This window comes from Mauremys mutica, chromosome 6, assembly GCF_020497125.1.
Source record: "Mauremys mutica isolate MM-2020 ecotype Southern chromosome 6, ASM2049712v1, whole genome shotgun sequence".
Taxonomy (NCBI): Eukaryota; Metazoa; Chordata; order Testudines; family Geoemydidae; genus Mauremys; species Mauremys mutica.
The window spans coordinates 33,837,970-33,850,539 of record NC_059077.1 but is presented as its reverse complement, the minus strand read 5'-3'; the positions used below and the strand labels follow the sequence as shown (position 1 = coordinate 33,850,539).

General features: G+C 46.2%; 1 long non-coding RNA gene across 1 annotated transcript in view; it reads left to right on the top strand.

Moving 5' to 3' along the window:
• Nucleotides 1–9,343, top strand: part of LOC123372293 — a 49,289-nt gene extending 39,946 nt beyond the window's left edge. The window contains exon 3 of the long non-coding RNA XR_006580192.1: nt 8,488–9,343. This is a non-coding gene — a long non-coding RNA (uncharacterized LOC123372293). The remainder of the gene's footprint in view (nt 1–8,487) is intronic.
• The last annotated feature ends 3,227 nt before the right edge of the window (nt 9,344–12,570 follow it).

Below are 12,570 nucleotides of genomic sequence, written 5' to 3'. Positions count from 1 at the left end.
ACAGCTCTGAAGGCAGCGCTGCCTGCAGAAATCAGGGACAAATGCCCAGTTTTAGTGAAAAAGGAGGGACGGCTAGAACAGCTGAAAAAGGGGACTGTCCCCGCCAAAACGGGTCATATGGTCACCCTAGTCAGGCTAAATACATTGAAGATGAGGTGTTCAGACTCTAAGTAACGGAAGCATATATGCACTCTAGATTTATTTTACGAAAGGGAAATTTAGGCATAGAGAGGTTAAGATCAGAAGTGTCCAAAAAAAAGTTGGGTTTCCTCCTTGAGATGCCTAGTGCTTCATTTTACTTCCTATCTATCTTAAAGTGTTATACCACCACCTATCACTGTAGTGTCTGAATACCTTCCAATAAAATTGAGAGCAATAGCGAAGACTCTAGTAGATTTCATGGAGTGTCTGGCACTTCTTCCTTTATGGGGTTAGATGTTAGTTGCTTGGGGTTTTGGGGGGAATTGATAGGGGTTAGAGAATAAAAGGGGTGTTTATGTTGTGAATATTATGGTGGAAAGACTGTCTTCAAGGCCCTCTTACAGAGAGGTTTTAAAGTATTTAGCATTTTAGCACTTTAAATGTTGAAAGCACAGCACCCATTGACTTCAGTTGCAGCTGAGAGTGCTCAGCACTTCTGCAAATCAGGCTGTGTCTCAAGTTGGGCACCCAGGAAATAAGGAACACACAATTAGTGACCTCCTGTGAAAAGTTTGGTTTGTTTGTGATTTGTCCAGCATCACCTAGGCGGAGGTTAGGCTGGTTCTTATGCTGTCACTTGGAAAGCATAGAGGCCATCAAATGTGTTACGCATGTCTGTGATGTTCTGTCCTGTGCCAAATCTGGCACATTATGAGGTAGGATGGGGTAGGAAGGACAAGTATCTCATGCCACCTAACCATCGTGTTTTAGCTCTTCCAGAGGGTCTTTTCCATCCTACTCTCATTGGGTCAAAGTCAATGGCAAAAGCAGGGAAAAATCCAGTTTCCTGGGGCAGCACTCAACTGACTTAACCATGAGACCTTCCCTTCTCTTCCTGCCATGTGCTGCTTCATTCACTACACACCTCCCAACTTCTGCAACAAATGAGTTAGGGGTCCTAAAGACAATAGCCTCATTCACTACACATCCCCCATTCCCAGAGCACTGTCTCTCCTGCATGCTGAGAGAGTCCAATTATACTTCTCGAAGTCCCTCAATAACCCCAGTGTATCCTTTCTAAGGTCATAATCAAAATGCCAATTCCATTTCCTCATTTAATACGTTGATTTGAGAAAAATACATCTGAAAACTTGACCACTGGAAGTACTATAATACGACCATCAAATATATGCAGCAGCTGACAACTTTCTACACAGAGTTATACACCTTTTATTTTTTAACAAATGCATTTTTTTTTAAATTATCGTTAATAGAAATTTGTGGTCCAGTCAGAGTATGCTACAGACATAAGCTGAAAGTTTCATAGAAATGCCAGAGTCTTAACATTGTTAATGACATGAGTAACAAACAGGAAATAGGATCTTGTAATTTAATTTTGAACAGTGATTTATTTCTGATAAGATTGACTTCTAACTTTTCTGTCTCTTACACCAGTTTAACGCCATTGGGCCAGAGTCACAGCTAGTGTAAATCAGTGTTGCTCCATTAAAGTCAATGGAGCTATGCAGACTTAGAGCGATGAAGATCCGGCCCACTGAATTCCTCTCAATAACTCTTCATCGGGGGTGGCTCCAGGCACCAGCGCAGCAAGTGTGTGCCTGGGGTGGCAAGCCTTGGGGGGCGGCGTGCGGGTCGCCCTGAGGGCAGCAGTCAGGCAGCCTTCAGCGGCATTTCTGCAGGAGGTCCGCTGGTCCTGCGGCTTCGGCAGCAATTCGGTGGCGGGTACAGCAGATCACCCGCAGAACCGCCGCCGAATCCGTGTGACCGGCGGACCTCCCGCAGAAACGCCGCCAAAGGCTGCCTGACTGCCGTGCTTAGGGTGGCAAAAACCATAGAGCCACCCCTGCTCTTCATTTACACTGGTGTAACTGAGATCAGCATCAAGACCAAGGCATTTTCCCCACAGGTGTTATTCCTATTTTCATTAGACTCCTACTGATTTCGGAAGTCATCTGTGAGCTTCCCCCTTTGTGCCAGAGCAAGTTCAAAACAGTGAAATTAGTAAATTAACCTTCAGGAGGAACTGCACCCCAGAGGACACAGCTGGGCTTGGTGAGCTTCCTTTGCAATTGTCTTCTCCTCAGGGTTGGGAACTCAGAGCTTGCCCCTGCAATTCACAAGGAAAGACAGAAATAAGAATGACTTACCAGATAATGACAGACCAATATGTACAGTAATTAGCTTTTCTGTTCCACTCTTTAGTGGAGATTGACATCAAGGGCAGATCAAGAGAGTGGAAACAATTGGATCACTGTTCGCATTTAAACATTAACCCACTAATTCCATTTCCCTGTATAAAATATTGTACAGTCTGATTGTCAATGCAAAGACCATATTTAAAAACTAATTCATTGTGTATTCTAATGAGTTTATTTTAGTACAAGCATTTCAATTTAAAAAAAGTATAGTCAGAAGCTGTTTATCCAAAGTACCTGATCAGCAATAATTTTTGTCTCTCTGAAGAAAGGTCATGTCTCCCATTGTGTGTCAAAAACTTTGATGTCCCTCCTTCTGCCAAATGTTATATTCCTGTCCCCCATCTGTGCACAGATAAACAATATCTGACTATAGTTGGATTTATTGCTTGTACAAGTAAAGAGGCAAGGCCAGTGAACAGTTTCTCTCTATGTATCAATAAATAGCGTTAAAGGCTTTCAAAGAAGGTGTAATGCACATGGGCCATATATTTCATGTCCCGTATTCAGAGGTGAAAGTAAACAAGTATGGTCCGGTATGGCGTACCAGCAAGAGCCAGTACGCCGTGCCGGACTGGACCGGCTTCCGTGGCGGCGATTTAAAGGGCCCAAGGCTTCAGCCACTGCGGGGAGCCTCAGGCCCTTTAAAGCACTGCCGGAGTTCCAGCAGCCGGGTTTGGGCATGCATTTAAACGGCCTGGTGCTCCGGCCGCTGCGGGGAGCCCTGGGCCCTTTATATCCCTGCCGGAGCTCTGGCAGCCAGGCTTCCACAGTGATTTAAAGGACCCGGAGCTCTGCAGCGGCCAGAGACCTGGGGCTCCCAGCCAGCTCTGCAGCTGGTAGGTCTGGGGTGATTTAAAGGCCCTGGGACTCCCAGCCATAGCCGGAGCCCCAGGGCCTTTAAATCTTTAAAGGCCAGGCCTCTTTCCGGTTGAGGCCACACCTCTTCCGGTTGAGGCCACACCCCTGCTCAGGACTCCAGCATACCGGTAAGCCCTTTAAGTTAATTTCACCCCTGCCCATATTTTAATGCTAAATTTTCTAAGGGTATGGCTACACTGGCGATTTGCAGCGCTGGAAAGCCTCTACCAGCGCTGCAATTAGTAAGTGGCCACACCTGCAGGGCACTTCCAGCGCTGCAACTCCCTGGCTGCAGCGCTGGCCGTATACCTCACTCGGCATGGGGAATAAGGATTCCAGCGCTGGTGCTGCAGCGCTGGTCATCAAGTGTGGCCACACACCAGCGCTGTGATTGGCCTCCAGGGTATAAGGTGTATCCCAGAATGCTTTTATAAATTACTCTCTTTGTTTTGTTATGCAGCCTCTCTTTGTTTTGTTGTGAACGAGCTCCGATCGGAGCTCCGAACAGAGCTCCTGTTTGCTGTGATCATCTGTACCTGGCTGTAAACAATCAAATGAGAGGCAGGGAGAGTGAATGAAACAGAACCGATCGGAGCTCCGAACAGAGCTCCTGTTTGCTGTGATCATCTGTACCTGGCTGTAAACAATCAAATGAGAGGCAGGGAGAGTGAATGAAACAGAACCGATCAGAGCTCCGTTGAACTGCTAATCTAAAACAAACACTGATCACAGCAAACACCACAGGGAGTGAAACAGCAGGGGGGGGGCGGTCCGTGTTGGAGGCAGGCTGTATGCAATTAAGAGTTAAGACTAAGGGCTCATGAACATTTTGTGATTTTTCCAATCCAGGAAGCTAACACACAACAGTGTTGGCTCCAAAAATCCACTCTATCTTCCCCGCTCCCTGTCACAGTACACCACCCTCCACCCCCCTCTTTTGAAAAGCACGTTGTTGCACTTGAATGCTGGGATAGCTGCCCATAATGCAGCACTCCCAACAGCGCTGCTAATACTGCAAATGTGGCCACACACCAGCGCTGGTAGCTGTGAGTGTGGCCACACACCAGCGCTGCTCCTACACAGCTGGATGACCAGCGCTGCAAACTACCAGCGCTGCAAACCGTAAGTGTAGCCATACCCTAAGTTGGGTGCAATGAGTGCAGCTGGAAAAGCATACCTTTGTGCCCATAAAATGATTGTATGCGCAGTTCTTCATTTTGTGTGCAGAAATGACCATGTGGTGCAGAAAGATGAACAGGTTTTGGAGGTGGAACAGGTATGCTTGCATCACATCTATGAGAGGCGCGAGCTCAACTTTGGCAATGGGAATTTTAGGGCCTGATTTTCAAAACAGAGAAACATGCATGATTGCCTGTAGCTACTGCACCCTTAAAGGAGATAATTGCACATACACTTGTCTAGCTAAGTTCCTAATTAGACTTTCACATACATTTGTCTGATTTGCACCTTGCACATGCAGTCTGGGTAAATTGTAAAGCTCCATTTTTGAAAATTTGGCCTGTCGTATCTAATTTGGCCTGTCGTGTCGGATCATGCATGTTGTGTCTCACTATGCTGTGCCTGAGTTGGCACTTCCGTTATAGACGTCCTGGGATTGTGTCAGGCTCAGACCTAAAAATCACCACTTCTGTTAAAACCAAAGGCACTATGGCTAACTTCAAAAGGTATGCCTAGAAACAAGCCATCACATCCACTGCAACTCTCAAAGCCCTCTTAGGCTGAAGTCCAAGAAATTAATCCCTACCCCTTACTCTAGGAACATGTCATACTCACAACAGGGAAAACTACCATAAGAAGCATTCCATTAATTGCCAAGTTCTCTGACTCACCTTTTCCAGAGTGAGGGTGAGTCATTCAGTAATCAGCACTATCAATAAGAGAACAAGTTACCTCTGTCTAACCAGCGGGAGATCCAGGCACCAGCGCTCCAAGTGTGTACCTGGGGCGGCAAGCCGCGGGGGGTGCCCTGCCGGTCCCTGCGAGGGCGACAGTCAGGCAGCCTTTGGCGGCTTGCCTGCAGAAGGTCTGCCAGTCCTGTGGATTTGGCAGGAATTTGGCGGCGGGTATGCTGAATCCGCGGGACCGGGGTCCTCCCACAGGCAAGCTGCCGAAGGCTACCTGACTGCCGTGCTTGGGGCGGCAAAAAAGCTATAGCCGCCCCTGTGTCTAACCCTTTAAAGACCTTAAATAACTAACAGGAACAGTCCCTTCAGTAGGAAGATAGGAGCAGGAGAAATCTCCATATTTCCCAGGACTTGGTGTTTCTGGGGTCCGTGTTGTTTACTTCCAGTCTCCAGTCCTGCTGTCTAAGTCTCCAAAATCACTATCACCTGGTACGAAAACAAACTTCTTCAAACAAGCAGCTAAGTAAGAGGAGTGTGCTTCCTTACCTGTAGGGATTTTTTTTCTGGTTGGTCCTGGGAATAGGATAATGAAAATACTCAGAAGAATGACTAGATCAGCAGTGACTTCTCCAGATATTGCTCCTAGATATAATACATTCTTAGTTTTATAAAACCTAAATTATGGGCCAAATTTGACCCGAGATTCTCCTTTTAAAGCAGCTAAATTAATTACATACTGCCTGCAGTACCTCTCTGGGAGCTCCTACCTTTCATTTACTGATCTGCTGTGCATGCAGTATTTCCAGAAATAACAAGCACAGTGAGGGGACTTTGCATCACTGTTGTGGGTATGAGATGGAGAATCTTAGTCGTGGCTGCTCTTACATTGCAAGCTACCCAGCCTGTTACCCATTTTAATATTGCACCTTTGAATTCATGAAAGGAAAATATGTATGTACTTTTACTTTATTACTGGGAGCTGTAGCCAGAACTGAGGGCTGACACACTGCTGAATTAAAGCTGAATTGATATACCATACCATATACTGTAATTATAGCTGTACATCAAAAATAAGATGTGTGAAAGGAAGCTATGGGCTTTGAGAGCCAGTGGTATTCTACAGAGAAGCAGTGCTTACATGGGAATCAGCATTCTGCCTGCAGAGGACAAAGGTATGCAGAATGCCTCCAAGGCGCTGGAGGAACAAACTCAGAAGCAATAATTACTTCATGCTGCAAAAGGCCACAGAATGACACTAGCAGATGCACTGGGAAGATGGGACAATGAGCATACTCACAACTCGCCCAGTGTCTTTGCTCACAGTAGCCCCTTTTCTGCTCAGAGCACAAACACCACCATCCTGGCAGCTTTACCTGTGTGATGTTTTGTAGAGTCTGCTGTCATTATGTGGGTATGGCCTATAGGCAGTGATAGTATGTCTGGGCTTAGGACTCTGAAGGGAGAAGCAGAACTGTTCTGGTGACTCATGGTGGTTTACGCTGGGAGGCTGACCAACCAAGGCTCAGTATCTCCAAGCCCAGAGTATATAAGGGTTTGTCTCTAAGTAGTAAGAGGGAACTCTGGCAGGGACAAAAGGATGTTGTATGGGGAAACCCTAGGAGCAAGTCAAGAGCATAAGAAAGCTTAAACCAAGTTTGTATTGTTGCTTGGTGTCGTTTGGATACTAACCCTGGGAGTGCTGTGTTGAGAGTCGGGGGAGGGAGCTCTTCACATTCACAGGATTCTGTGGGAAATCTCTCCAATCCTAGTATCAGGGGGTAGCCGTGTTAGTCTGGACCTGTAAAAAGCAGCAAAGAGTCCTGTGACACCTTATAGACTAACAGAAGTATTGGAGCATGAGCTTTCGTGGGTGAATACTTATGCTCCAATACGTCTGTTAGTCTATAAGGTGCAACAGGACTCTTTGTCGCTTTCTCCAATCCTAATTAATCTGAAGCTGCAAAATGCAAAACAGTATTTTTTTCTGCTAATCTTTAATCATCATTAATGAAAATAGCAGCCCGGACATTGCAGAAGTAATGTTAGATATCACTTGTCTGTTGTCAGGTCTTTTTTCAAATGTGCACACACAGTAGAGTAGGTTATGAAACAAAGATTTATTTTTCTTCCTTGGTCTGTTTTCTTTCCAGGAGTGTTAGACCTAGGAAATCAATAACAGATTAAATTGTGAAGTAAGAGGAATGTAAACCTATCTGAGTAGTTAACAATTAACAGTTCGAGACTGAGAGCAGGATTTTGTTCATTTCAGAAATCACCTGGAGCCATTTGATTTGCACTAATATATACAGAAAGTTGGAATGTATGACCGTGTTATCCTTGTGCTTATCAGGTCATGCATGAACATTCACATTTATAGCAAATCCAGTTATGTCCGGACTCCTTTCTTATTTGCTTTATGCAAATATGCTATTCAGTCATAGAGTACAGGCCTTCTAATTAAGTCTCAAGGTCAGGAAAATCTAGAAAAAAATGACCTGACTCCTGACTAAAGACCTTCGGAGTCAGTAATTGTTAGAGTAATGTTTTTCTCAGCCATCCTTGGACGGACGCTGGTCCCTGAGAGCTCCCTGACACCATTAGGAAGGCAGCAAGCCGGACCCTGGTATCAAAAAGGTTGAGAAACACTGGTTTAGAGGAACTACTCCAGTGTACTTTCCAAAAAGTGACAGAGCTGGTACGAAGAGAACAAATTTCCTGGACTCTCTCTAATTTATATTTCCTTAACTGTGATGCTCAGAATTGGACACTGTACTCCAGCTGAGGCCTCACCAGTGCTGAGTAGAGTGGGACAGTTACCTCCTATGTCTTACCTTCGACTCTCCTGATAATATGCCCGAGAATGTTATTAGCCTGTTTTGCAGCTGCATTGCACTGTTGACTCATATTCAATTTGTGATCGCCTATAATCCCCAGATCCTTTTCAGCAGTACTACTAGCCAGTTATTTCCCATTTTGTAGTTGTGCATTTGATTTTTACTTCCTAAGCGCAGTACTTTGCACTTGTCTTTAATGGCTTTCATCTTGTTGATTTCAGCCCAATTTTACAATTTGTCACGATCACTTTGAATTCTAATCCTTAACTTAAATTTTGTCGACTATCATAAGTTGCTTTAATAACATTGCTGCATCCATAGTCATTGATCTTGCATTGACAGAGAGAGCATCGCATCATTGGTAGCTATCCTATTGTGCAACTTGCCACCATCTGCCACTGCATTGGGAGCTTTGGGAATGGATCACAGTGCATCATGGTGACGTGCTTGCTGTCCTGTGATGCAGTTCTTTCTGTCCCATCATTCCATGAGCTTTCTACTTCCTACTTCATTTTGCGCTGTTTTTCAACAGCCCCTGTAAACTGAGCACCTACCATCTCTGTCTCACAGCATGGATCCTGAGCTACTGACCATGGTGGTGATCAACCTCATGAACACAACAAGGCTGGTCCTGCAGTATTTCATGAGCTCCAAAACAGAGAGTGAATCAGTGATGGCTGCCCTGCTATCTGCCATGAAAACAAATAATTCAAGATTGCTGCCTACCTTCACGGAACAGCTTGCCATGGTGAACCATTGGTACTGAGCTTGGGAAAGAAGCACTGAGTGGTGGGGTTGGATCATGATTCAGGTATGGGATGATGAGCAGTGGCTGCAGAACTTTCGGACGTGCAAAGCCACCTTCCTGGAACTGTGTGCAGAGCTCTCCCCAGCACTGTGGCCAAGGACACCAGAATGAGAGCTGCCCTCACTGTGGAAAAGCGAGAGGCGATCGCTGTGTGGAACCTGGCAACTCCTGACTGCTACCAGTCAGTCGCAAATCAGTTTGGAGTTGGAAAGTCCACCATGGGGGTTGCAGTGATGCAAATGTGCAGGGCCATTAATCGCCTTCTGCTACGAAGGACTTGACTCTAGTAACGCGCAGGAAATAATTTATAACTTTGAGGCAATGGGATTCCCTAACAGCAGCCGGGCGATGGAGGGAACGCATATCTCTATTTTGGCCCCCGACCACCTTATGATGGAGTACATCAGTCGAAAGGGCTACTTCTCCATGGTCTTGCAAGCTCTAGTCGATCACCAGGCATGTTTCGCTAACATCTATGCAGGGTGGTCAGGGAAGGTGCGTGACGCACACATATTTTGGAACACTGGACTGTATAGAAAGCTGCACACTGGGACTTTCTTTCCAGACCAGAAGATTCCAGGGGAGATATGCAAGTGCCCATAGTGATCCTTGGAGACCCCACCCCCGTATCCCTAGCTCCCCTGGCTCATGAAGCGTTGCACCGGGAACCTAGACAGTAGCAAGGAGCACTTTAACCACAGGCTCAGCAGGTGCCAAAATGATCATTGACTGTGCCTTTGGCTGATTAAAAGGATGCTAGCACTGTCTTTTTGGCCTGTTAAACCTCAATGAGGAAAATATTCTGATGGTCATTGTGGTCTGCTATACACTCCATAATATTTGCAAATCGAAGGAGGAAAAGTTTCCCCAGGAGTGGGATGCTGAGGCTGATCAGCTGGCTGCTGATTTTCAGCAGCCAAGTACAAGGGCAATTAGAAGTGTGCAGAGGGAGGCTATTTGAATCAGGGAGGCTTTGAAGGAGCATTTTGACAGTGATTCCTAGTAATGTGTCTTTATGTGATGCATTCAGCTAAGCAATGTTTACTTGCCACCATGAATTACCCCTGATGTGCTTGCGTCTTGAGCATTAATTGCAAGGAGCAAATAGTCCTATCTGTAGCCAATGTGTTTCAGTGTTAGGACTGAGCAATGTATGTATGTATGTATGTATGTATTTCACAAATAAAGACTCATTTAATTTCAAAGACTCAAGTTTAATAACAGGATAAAACCCAAACTTTTGGTCAGACAGGAGGCATGACAAAGAAGAACTGTCTCGTGGTTAGGGCTCTCACAGCTGGGTGTAACTCCAGCTTTCATTGGGAAACCAGTTCCCAGGTGTGGAGTGCACGTAGTGTGAGGGACCCAGAACACACAATGAACGTGGTGGGGGTATTTTGGGAGGGCAGGGTCTGGAGTTCTGTAGTGGCTGGAGGGGGAGTTGGGCACAGATTTGCTGGGATTACAGGCCAATGAGGGACTTCAACATCTCTGGTCCTCAAGGAGCTTTATCATCTGCCCCTAACCCTATGTCCTTTCTTGGCTATCCCGCTGCAGTCTTGCATTTATTGTCTCCCGCCATGCTCTTGTTTGCTCTCTGCTGCATTTGTTGACTGCAGCACCTCGCAAAACAGACCCTCCTTTCTCCTCCTGAGTCACCACCTTATCGGATATAGGCACTCTGCCGATGTGGAGGAGTGTGTTCTCAAGGGCACATCTGCAGAAGGCAAAGAAACAATGAACAGAGAAAGTATTGTGAGGGCGCTCACAGCCAAGAATCACAAAAGTTACGCACACCTTTTTCTCACTGCCCTTTGGCTAGCACACAGGTCACCATGAGTTCCAATTATGGTGAGTTCGTAGGCAATGGGGGGAAAGGGCAGGAGGGGACAACGGGTGGGTTGCAAAGCAGGTTACTATAAGCAGCTAGGGGGCCTATTCTGAATGTTGATATCCTTTCCCATAGGCTAGGGTAATTGAACCTGATATCTCACTCCTAAGGGTAACGGAGGATGCAAGGGTGCATCTCCTGCATACGTGTGGCTTCAGACCAGCTCTGTATGCCACTCACTTGTGTGCCGCTCTAGTCTCTGCAGAAATAATTGCTAGGTGGCGCGGCAAAGATTTCTACAGTGGGGAGAGAAACAAGATAGCTCTCCCAAGGAACCTTTGGCAGAATACCTACAGGAAAGTTTCCTAGAGATCACTATGGAGGATTCCAGAGGCAGGTCCCTCACACATCTCCATGTACATTAGCAAACTTTTCCTCTGTGGCCCCACTACATAGATGAACAGACTATGTTGTTAATTTCTTCCAGTACCTTTCCAGGTATCAAAATTAGGCTGACTGGTCTGTAATTCCCTTGGTACTCTTTGTTCGCCTTATGCAAGATATGTACTGTATTTGCCCTTCTCCAGACTTCTGGGGCCATCAGGAGTTCTCAAAGATAATTGCTAACCCTTCTGAGATTGCTTCAGTTAATTCCTTAAGCACCCTAGAATTAATTTCATCAGGTCTTGCTGTCTTGAATATATCTTCCTTTTCTAAATGTTCTTTAATTTGTTCCTTCCCTATTTTGATTTGCATTCCTTCCCCCTTGTTAATATTGGTTCTGCTGAGTATCTGCTCACCATTAATCTTTTTAGTGAACACTGAAGCAAAATAGGCTGTGAACACCTCAGCCTTCTTGCTGTCATCAGTTATTAGCGCTCCTTCCCCACTAGGTAGAGGACCTAAGCTTTCCTTCATATTTCTCTTACGCCTAATGTATTTAAAGAACTTCTTATTTTCTTTTATGTCCCTTGCTAGGTGTAACTCATTTTGTGCCTTAGCCGTTTTGATTTTTGTCCCTGCATGCTTGTGATATTCTTTTGTACTCCTTCTTAGCAATATGTCCAGGTTTCCACTTTTTGTAGAATCCCTTTTGTACCCTGGGGTTCAACCCAGTCCCATGGCCTCCAGGTGTGGCGCCCTGACTTCCTAAAGGCATTCTCTCCCTTTGCCTCCCAAACAGCAATCTTAGTCTTGAGCGCCTGTTCATGAGGTGGGGAAAGCTGGGCTTGATTTAACCCCTTGTTTCCTGGAGACCAGGTAATGCCCATGAATTCTGTCACAGATGGTTTTTTTGTGATGTGACCTGACCAGCATGAACTGGACAGAAAGGTGTCATTATTTGGGGGGTAAAGAATCCCATCAAATTTAATGAACTATGAAATATTTAGGAACATAGGCACCGACTGCATGGATGCTCCTGAGCTGGAGCACCCACTGAAAAAAAATAGTGGGTGCTCAGCACCCACCAACCACGCGCTGATCAGCTGTTTGGCAGGCCCCACCGATCAGCTCCTTCCCCTCCCCTCCAGCACCTCCTGCCCACCACCAATCAGCTGGAGGGTGGAGCAGGGGTGAGAAGAGGCGGAGTGAGGACAGGGTGTGCTTGGGGGAGGGGGCAGAGCAGGGGCGGAAAGAGGTGGGGCAGAGCCTCGGGGGAAGGGGCAGGGTGAGGCAGGAAGAGGCAGAGTGAGGGTGGGGCCTTGGGGGAAGGAGCAGAGTGGGAGCAGGCATGGAGCACCTCCAGGGAAAGCAGAAAGTTGGTGCCTCTGTTTAGGAATATAGGTGTGGGCACATCCTCTGTGTGTGTGTGTTTGCAGGACAGAAGCTGGAAGGGGAGAGGAAATAAATATTTGTTACACCAGAATGCCCCAAAAGCCCTCTAGTGTAGTGTCCTGCCAATCATTTGCAAAACTCGAAAGAGAGTTGAATAATAACAAGAATGAGGCAAAGCTGGCCTCAACTGTAGCCATATGTATGTCTAGCCATACACCACGTCATGGCAAAACAAACC